Raw genomic sequence first — 10,547 nt, forward strand, 5'->3', positions numbered from 1 at the left:
ATACTGAGACGACGTGCAATGCGAAACACTCAGACGCCTACCCTCAAGGTCAAGGTCACACTTAGAGGTCAAAGATGAACTGTGTCTGTTTGAGCGTATATTGTGTGTTCGGTCAATAACTTTTTCATAGATCAAGGATTTGCACAAATGTCCACAATAATAAAACGACGTGTCATAGCAGGCGAGGTGGTGTTGACCCCTGGTGTTGCTTTGAAGAATGTAATACTCGAGGTCAGCCGAATAATCTTTCCACACAAAATATCAATGTCATGCATTTAGCACCAATATAACAATGGTCATGGGTAAGTATGTTTTCCGTTTTCCACTGTCTTAATTTAATCATTGAAGTTCTCTCGTTTTAAGCTTTTTATAATCTAATTGTTTAAAAATATTTGTATAGAAAGCTTCAATGTAAACCGTAAGGAAACGTGCCACCTTAAATATGATGTCATTCGGCAATACAGATTTTTCCTTTTGATGTGTATATCTGGCACAAACTTTGATTCGAAATCAATGATTTAGACTTTAATAAACAATTATTTTGTTGATGTTTTTGATATCATCATATTTTTGTCTTTCGTTTAATTACATACAAAATGTGAGTGCTACCCGCGATGAAAAATACAATAAAGTATCTTCAAATTATTTGATCCATGAAGGAAAATATTCTGTTCATATGAAATTTTATATCCAAAATGTATAAACATGTATATAGATTTATTCAAAACGCAAGTGTTATCACGATTATACGACCGATGTTTCTGCCTTACAGCAGCATTTATAGAAGGGAAATTGGTTGTCGTTTTATTGACTTATTGTGCTTCCTCCATTTAATTATCACAACTAATACCCTCTCCAAATGTTCTGCGCAATCTCGTTTTTACTTTATTCTAGATTATATTCTCTAACATGATATACACCGTGTAAACAATCGAAGGCAATATTTGAAGTAGAACAGATTTATTCACAATAATAAGACATTAAACATACGTTTCTCTTCAAAATGTCTATTATAATTTACAAAAACAGGTAGTTACAATATGACAGGTAATAAAAGTTTCATAAGATGCTGTTTTAATCTATACCACAAAATTCACAGAAGTATATACAAGATCAGGATGTTACATAACTCATTTACATCAAACTTTTAATATATTGATGTGTGAATAAAAAAGACTATTTTAGCACGTGGTTTTCGTAAGGTGTAAACCTAATTCACTTGGATGATTGCCATTCTATGCCTTTATTCAATCAACATCATCGGACTTAAAATTATTATAGGCATATAAGTTTTTTAAACGTTGTAGATACCACATTTTCTAGAAAAAGAAACTATAAAAAAGGAAAAGAAAAGAAAGGAAAAAAACTCACCAGGTTACTAACTGTCTGAGGTTAAATATTTTTCAAGGAAATAAAAATTATTGATATGACTATATTCAACGACAAATAATTTTTACAGAGGAGATTCCACTTTGCATAGGAATGAGTAACATTGACAGTTAAGTTGCAAACTTACCACTTATATATATTTTCAAGTCAACATCTGATAGAGATTTTGATACGACTAAATGTTCATACAGACCAAATTCTGGTTGTTGTCTTTCCTAGTAGTAGCATTTACTACATTAGTAACCTAAATACTTGCGTATGACTTGACAAGAAAAAAACTTTGAACAATGGTCAAATTAAAACCAAAGTTGTATGTACCTTTTCGTAGATAATTTTTAATTTTAACCATACTGTAGAGATATATTTTCCCTTTTTTACTATTTTTTCAATAATAATATTTTAATGAGTCCAAAGGTATGTATTATCAATTTATATATACCTTGATTATTTTATCTCTAAGAAAGCCATCACTTACAAAAGAGAGCTCTCATTGATTTAGCACAATGCATAAACGAAGACCTTAACCTTAGCTTAACCTTACGCTTCCATATATTTAATAATAAAAGGCTAAATGACATCCTATGACTCAAAATATCTCTCAATGGAGGTAAACAGAGATACACTGAATATTTATTTCATTATAAAAATGTGACAAATTCACAAAATTCTAGTTATACAATGGAATTATCGATATTTAACTTTGACGGTAGTTTGCACTTGACAGTGCTTGACAGTACCGTCCATGAACAGGCTCAATTAAACCTAGCAAGCAACATTTTCACATTTGCCGTGTTGGATTCTTATTATCTTATTTCCGCATTCTAGTTCTGTTTGCTGAATGTAAACGACATGTGTACGAATACTACTGTTCACAAAAAGCCTGTCGAAAGCAAAAGTAGTTTGTGTCCTTATATATTGGAAACTTCCCTTATGTTAATTCACCAACTTTAGTTTTTGCATATTAGTATGCTCATTAATATTATAAACGTTGTTACGTTATATCTTAACCAATTTTGTATTACTTGAATATCCTGTGCTAGAATACGTTTTTTAAATTAACAAAATCAGAGGATATTAAAAAAGAATTGTAATGCAGTTATTGTATGTGCAAATTATAACAGTTTTATATAATTTGAGATATTAAGTACCAGGAAGAGTTACCTTTCTATATATTCTGCTTTCGTGAAAATTGGCCCCGCCTATTAATTTTCGTCTATTTCCGTGATAATAACATATATGGAAGTTGCAAAATCGTTTACAAATGTTAATCGCGTTAGAATATAAAAGGAAAGTGTGGAGTTGTCAACCTGAGAGTGCCAACTGATGCAGTTACATTCTCAATGTTATATTGCTAAGCATAAAACGTGTTGTGTATGTGGTATCGTTTAAATTTATACCTGTGACAAACTTGAAGTTAAATATTTCTAAATACAGTTCGCAATTTTATCTCAGTTGCATGTCAACAGCTACCGTTTCATCAAATCGGGATAATCAAAACGCTTTATACCAGTGCAGTAAGTAACTCTCGGATCGACAAGATCTGTTTAGTAGAACCGATGCATTGTCAAGTTTCAGAACCTGGATTTTTGGCAACGAATAGCCTCCATAGTACCTTAGAACTATATTTCAGAGTCACTTTCATGTGTTGGAATTAATGAAGCGTCTCGATCTCTACTTATAGTCTTACGCACTGAACATGGACTCAGAAACACTTTCTGATTCCCTGCTGATCTTGCAGTATCTATTCCACATAATTTTCCCAGTATCCTTTTCAACTCGGATCTAAATGCACCACTCATAAAAGCATATATCAAAAAAATGACTAAGTACGTTACATATTGCCATAATAGAAGGATTGCCGATAAACACCCGTACACATTAAACGGCAAAGAAGCACCTGCATGCTTTACCAGCACATAAACATTACAAATTGCTAATGGAATTTCGTGTAAAGATATAATTGTCGCAACCATAAAAATTAGCCAAGATGTTCTGCGACTCTCTCTGTCAAGTCTGTCAAACGCAGAATCTACACTTCTAGTTTTTGTCTTTCCGAATAATTTCCGTTTGCCACTGGCCCCATCCTTCGTCTTGCAAGATTGTGATATATTTTCCAGTTCTAACTTTTCTTTATGTTGTTTAACATATTTTCTATTTGTATTAGCTTTAATATTAACTGTCGTTGTTTCATTTAATTGGTGACCCGATTCTTGATTCTCACCTTTGAATAGTCGTAAAAAACAATTCCCTTTCACCATATGATTATGTTTTTGTATTCTGCCTCTACTTGTTTCATTATTTTCATCAATTTCAATGTTGGTATTGTTGCGTCTCAGTGAACTCCGACTTATGCTTGCTTCCTTTAATGTTAGTAAAATAACAAAATCTAAATATACCAGAATAAAACAAGGAACTATCGAATCGAAAACAGTTTCTGCGCAAAACTGAATTTTTCTTCCTATACTCGAATTATGAAAGATTAAGTTCGACTCTTTTATGACACACATTTGTTCTGTTGTATTTGTAGCTGGGTCGCTGGAAGTGATTGAAGAAAATTCAAATAAAAATGTTGATGGCAGATGGGTAATAATCGTAAAGGCTAAAATAAAGATAACATATATGGCAACTCTCTTGGAGGTGTGAAAATTGTGCGCATTAAAGGGATCCTTTAAGCATCTACAACGTATATAAGCCAGAAGAACTGTCAGCCATAAAGATAATGCGTTAAAAAATTCAACAGAAACACTAGCTATCATGTATGTCAAAAAGCACATCTGGTAGGTAACATAATCTTTGTAGTGTCCTAGTGTGTAATAATAAATCCAGAAATATGTTGGAAAAACAATGTTAAGTCCGTCAGTTACTGCAATTAATGTCAGTATGAAGGTAGTGTGAGATCTCACCCGTTTTTGAAGGAAGACAAACACAGCTAGAGCATTTGAAACAAAAACTAGTATGGATAAAACTGGGAAAACGTAAGCCTCAATTGGAACAATAATATACATGCAGTGTAAACTTAAGTCCATCAGTCGAAACGGTGCCCCAAATTTAAACGTATTGTTCATCTTTATCTCGCAGTCTGTATTTAATATTCAAGTATGTGTCCGTATTTCTCTATAAAGATAGCAACTAATACAAATATAATTGTTGAACGATTTTATCACATTGGTGACCCCATCATAAGTTGTTAACACTAAACGCAAATATAAATAATTATCCCTATTGGTATTCCAAATTTGTTTCTGTAATCAAGTTTCATCACATGTTCTAACTCAACATTACATATGTCAAATTAAAACTATTTTGTATCTAGTTATCCTCAAAATGTCAATAATATCGTATACTAGTAATTCCGTAATCTCACGTGGAATAATTGAAGGTAGTTAAGCACAGGTTTTCATCTGAATTTCTGTTGCATTGGCATCTAGATAATAAATATTATATACTTTAAGTTTCTTCATAGTTGTTAATTGAATATCAAACCTAAAGCATACATATGAATGTTTAGTAAAATATGTGAAAACAATTAGTTATTATGAACTCAATTCCATCAATGCTCAATTTACAATAAAGAACTAGTACTTCCTGAATTAATGTCTTTAATAACAAGCAATCGTTCGGCGGATAGTGTATAACTAGTACCTATGATTTTTCCAATATAATTTTTTCTTCTCTGCAAAATATCTGTAGCATGTAATGTTCCTTCCATACAAGTGAATTTGTCGAGACAAAATTTGTGTTTAACAAAGTTTGTTACTTGTTTTGCAATGGCATAGAGAAAAGAAATCCATATAAGAAAATAAATCCATATAAGACATAGAAATAGCTAAACTGACAATGTGCAAGACTCGGTAAAATGAGCCCATCAATTTACCAATTGATAACTTTAGGCATTGGTCAATTTAGCTTGTTTTGAAATATGAATATTTTTCTATTTTATGGATAAAACTTTTATCATTTTAAGATACGTATGTCAATAATGTTGATTATTTCCATGCGGGTATGGTTGTGAATTTATGTTTACATATCAAAGATATGTGTTAAGCACAAATCTAAGAAACTTACTCGTAAACTACAGTCAGATTTTATATGACAAACTAAGGCATACCGTACTTTTAAGAGATTTCGTATTCCAAAATAGTCTTTTGAAAAAAAAAAAAAAAAAAAAAAAAAAAAAACATAGAAAAGATACGGACACATTAGAATAATATTCCTGCAGTTATCTTATTTTCCAAACAGCGTTATGTAAGTTATTTCGTTAAGTAGTGTACCGTCGTAATTACATATAAATGAGATTTCTCCCTATCACAGCATCATAATTGCAGTCGATAAGTAGTCTCTTTGTTATCCGGAGTGCCATGACATATTATGATATAATGTTTCATAATCACATTCATCATTATCTTGTATAAAGTTCTTACAATTAAGTTACACACAACCAACAAGTAAAGAAAACTGGATACAAAAAACTTGAACTAAATTTTGACGAAAGCAATTGTAAACAAATAAACGCTAGCAGAATTCTGGGATACATTGGTTTTAAAGATCCTGTGACACAATTTTTTTATTTTTTCTTTAAATCATAAATATGATGCTCAAATTAAGATTTATCAATATTGTAGGTTCCAAAAGGCATTATCTATAAAGATATTACCGAATTTTACATTTTATGTAAATAAAGGAGGTAATGAAAAATTAATTGCTATTAACTTTAAGTCAAATTTTACAATAAGAAATGAATGCATATATTTAAATGATTAGATATAATATGCACAGATATATATTTGCAGTACATATTTTACATATTCTTTGATGTATGAAAATGGTTTTATTTGTATAATTATGTACATATAAATAATTTCACTTAGTAAGGTTTACCACTTTGATCACAACATACAGGATCTTTAATAAAGATTCTACATAGAATAATTGGTACCAACTATTTATATATAAATCAAATTATAATAATAACCCTCTTTGTACTTAAAAAAACTAAAACTCTCATCTTGATAATTATACCTCAAAATGTATATTTATCAATGTAAAATGCATATACTATTTCTTCAGTAGTAGGAGCCAAGCATATATAACATATTGTTACAATATTGAAATATAAACTGCAATTATAAATTAAATTTTTGAAACTTTTCTGTCATCATGAAAGTCTAATAATATCTTTCTTAATTCAGATTTACACCATGTTTTTTCTCCAAATATGCAGACTTTAATTTTTACCTTCTTTAAAGCTTATCCAAAACTACACAAAGTAAGTATACTATTTTCCCTCTCAAAATAATTTTAGAGATAAGTATTTAATTAAAGCAGCACGCCTCCAGATTCATGCTAACAAAGAAAATAATTTTCACAGTGCAAGCAGCACATACAAGTAATATAAATGACAAAAAACGACGCCAAAACATGAAGAAATGGCCCTTACTGCGTTAGTAGCGCAGTAGAAATAAGATGAAAAATACTGCAAAATCAGACATAAGTCGCACATAACATAGGAATTATTACTTTTATCTTGAATCTCTTTACGAATCTCTTTACTTTTCTTTAAATCTCAGTACTTTTTTCAAGTTTTGTTTTAATATTTTGGCTCATCAGGAGGCATGCAGCTTTAAAATGAATACAAAAGTGATTTGATATGGCTGGTAGCAATCATACAAAGCAGATTGCAGTATGATAGTGCAGATGAATGAGATTATATAAAAATAATATTTTCTTATTATAATTTTTTTCACCTTGAATATTTTTATTGTTTAAATACAATTACAAATGCATGTCTGTATGAAACAACCTATGTACATAAGCTGTATATCTGTATATTGATACTGATGTCTATTATGGGGGTAACCTGTAAACGGGCCTGAAAGAAGACTTCTAACAATTCACATAAACCAGAAAACTATTTAAAAAGACAGGATGAAATGATGGACCAAGCATTTTATAACCAATTCTCACATAATTGACTGGATGGAGTGCAAATATAAATACATGATTTATATAAAACCGAATTTATCACGAAACTTTAATAAGCTTAGTACAGTTTCCTAGTTGAATTTCATGTCTTACATGTTATTTAAAGTCGCTGTATCTGAAATGTGTCAAATCACAATGTCATATTCAGATTTTTATATCATATGTAAATACAGTCAATCTATTCATTTGAGATTCCATAGCTTCGAAAAAAGTAATTGTGGCTATATATGAAAAAGGAATGCTCCTAAAGAAATCAAACAGTCTATTTCCTATATCATTTCTTTCACCCTCCACACGCTGGTTATGACATTCTACTTGTTGTTTTATATGAAAACTTAATAATGGAAATCCGGAACGTCCAAATACATGATCGTATTACAGAAATAGGGAAACAAATTAACTATTATCATTTGACATTTTTCCTGTGTTTAAGGCAATAAAACATTTTAAGAAGGTGATAATTAATAATATTATTATGAATAATCAAAAATAAAGAACAAGATTCTTCCCATCAGTTGAATACTGTGATATACTAATTGGCATTCGCCCTTATTTGGTGTTATTGTCTATGTTTTATTCAATTTCATATTGCAATAAAGTACACACACTGTGTGATACAGTGAAATTATTTCAAATTATTTATCACATAGGAATCCATTCACGTTTCAAGTTACCCGTGCTTGAAAGAAAAGTATCTTATTTGTGTCCTCAATTGGTACATTTGGGACCATGTACAGGCTACGAGAAGACAAAATATTATAATCGCGTCAATATTCTGTCAGGAAATTCTCATTTTCAATTTCTTTTTTAAAATTGCATGCGTGTTTTTTTAATTTTCTTTTTCAAAAGAGATTTTCTCAATCATATTCTTTATTCATTATTTTTTTTACCTATTTTATGTTTGTCATTATTGAAAGTTAAAAGTTTAACATCGTTTATTTTCTTTGCCATCACTTTCGCAATCCAAAACATTTAAATCTTGTGTAAGGGTTTTATTGTCGTTTTCCAGTGTGTCACACCATACAATTATTACATCAGTCATAAGTGTAAGGCGGCGGTGTTCTCCTGTTTGCATTCACGATCAGAAATAGATTTGTACACATTCCTAGATCAATTGCGCAATCGCATTTTCGGGTAAAGTTAGATCAGATAATGGTTAATGAGATTAATTGTTAATGAGATAAAACAATTATGTATTGTGTGATTTCTGGTTTGGACATGATTGTAAGTCACTAGTACTTATTTCATGGGGAAATCGCTGTGTATATTCATCTTTCTTTTTTTTAAATCTGTTTGTTGCATTTAATGTTTATTATTTATTTATATATTTATTTTATTGTATAACATTTTTAAGGGTAAATCTTAAATTGCATTACGTACGCATTTTCAAAATTGCAGATGTACTGCGCGTACAGACATTTATTTGTTAATTAGCTTCCGTGTCTGACATATTGGTGTGCTATTCAAATTCTTCATACTTCGTCTTTCTCTTGTTTTTAAGATGATGCCAAATATTGGTAACACCGATACCTTTTGTTGGAAAGAAAGAAAACTTTTAGGATATACCATGCACCCAAAAACACATAACTATATAGGTGGACATCATATCAATATATAGACTTTTGTGCTATTAAAAAAACTGACAGTTTTTGAATGAAGCACCAACTTTACTTGATTAATCGATTAAAACGTGCTTTATTCTATGGAAGCGACTAAATCTATCCGCATTTACTTTTAAAATAATACCTTTCATATTATGAAAAACAAGAATAAAGATCAACAAGGCAAAGGCAACGTTCCCAGGACGCGGCCCCCGACACACTCAAAAAAACCTAGAGAAGACATAAGGGTGAAAGGAGTGGGACACTTTCTTTCATATCTAGCTAGAGTTCAAAAAATCATGAAATGCGATTCGAAACAGTTACTTCGGAACAGAGAATAAAATTTACAATTTAAAAGCTTTTATAACTTACGCAAAAACGAGTATTGAAATGCTAATGGCATTTACAAAATACATAAGCAATTTGAGATACCAAACTGACGTAAATTATCACTGAAATAATAATCACTGTATCTATTGAAATCTTAATCTATGTTATACATATATTGCTTCCTGCGTGTACAACAAAAACGTTTGCGACAATGTGATACTGCCATTTAATGAGTTCATAGTGAGTCAGGACGTGAACACATAAATGCAGAAGGATTCCGCTACTTTTTAATGATTGGTGTCATAGCTGCAGTGTCATACTTTGGAAAACGACAGCGAAATCCTACCACAAGATTCCAATGTTGTAGACTTACTTAGGTTGGGTTTTTAAAAGCACTGTTTGGCATTTAAGTATCAACAAACATTACAATAGTTATTAATAAATGGTTATTAAAATATATTTGAGAAAAAAAATCATTCGCAGCTTTGCGATGCATGTAAACACATACTTTATCTATTTATGAAATGATCAACATACCTTTTGATATTACATGTAGTTTTTTGATAGTGATATTACAAACTCTATACATCATTTGAAAAAAAAACAAAAACGAATGAACACATATAAGAAAAGGAATCATCTGAAAGCAGAATATTGAATCGATAATAATATCCTGTCTTCTCGTAGCCTGTACAAGGTCCCATATGTAGCGATTGCGGAATCAAATTACATAGTTGACTGTCATAGGCGGGCAACTCGAAACTTGACTCTACTCGTATGTGATAAACGATATGGAATAATTTTACTGTATCAAAATGGATCAATAGGGAAGGGCTTTCATGTATATGTAACCTGTACACTCTTTTATAGTTTCTGTAGAATACTTTCTGAGCAGTAATGTAAAGGTAGTTTTACAGCAATAATAAATCATAGAAGACTAAACAGAAGTAAGACATACAGTTGATTAGTTTACGTTGTTTCTATTTGACTGTTGTAGTCATATACAGCGATAAACACTTGAATTTTATTCAGTAAACACCGTGTTTACTACTTGATTACAAAATTAACTGCTATATTAGATTTAAAACATCAAACAACAACATAAACAACAACAACAACAACAAGGGCAAATGTAGATCAGTTGATGGGAGGAAATCCCCTATTTGTTTGATATGATCCCGGATTCGGTCGTTCCGGATTTCCGTTATGAAGTTTTCATGTAAAACAACAAATGCAATATTTTAA

Source organism: Ruditapes philippinarum, unplaced genomic scaffold, assembly GCF_026571515.1.
Source record: "Ruditapes philippinarum isolate M1 unplaced genomic scaffold, ASM2657151v2 ctg629_1_1_1_1, whole genome shotgun sequence".
NCBI lineage: Eukaryota > Metazoa > Mollusca > Bivalvia > Venerida > Veneridae > Ruditapes > Ruditapes philippinarum.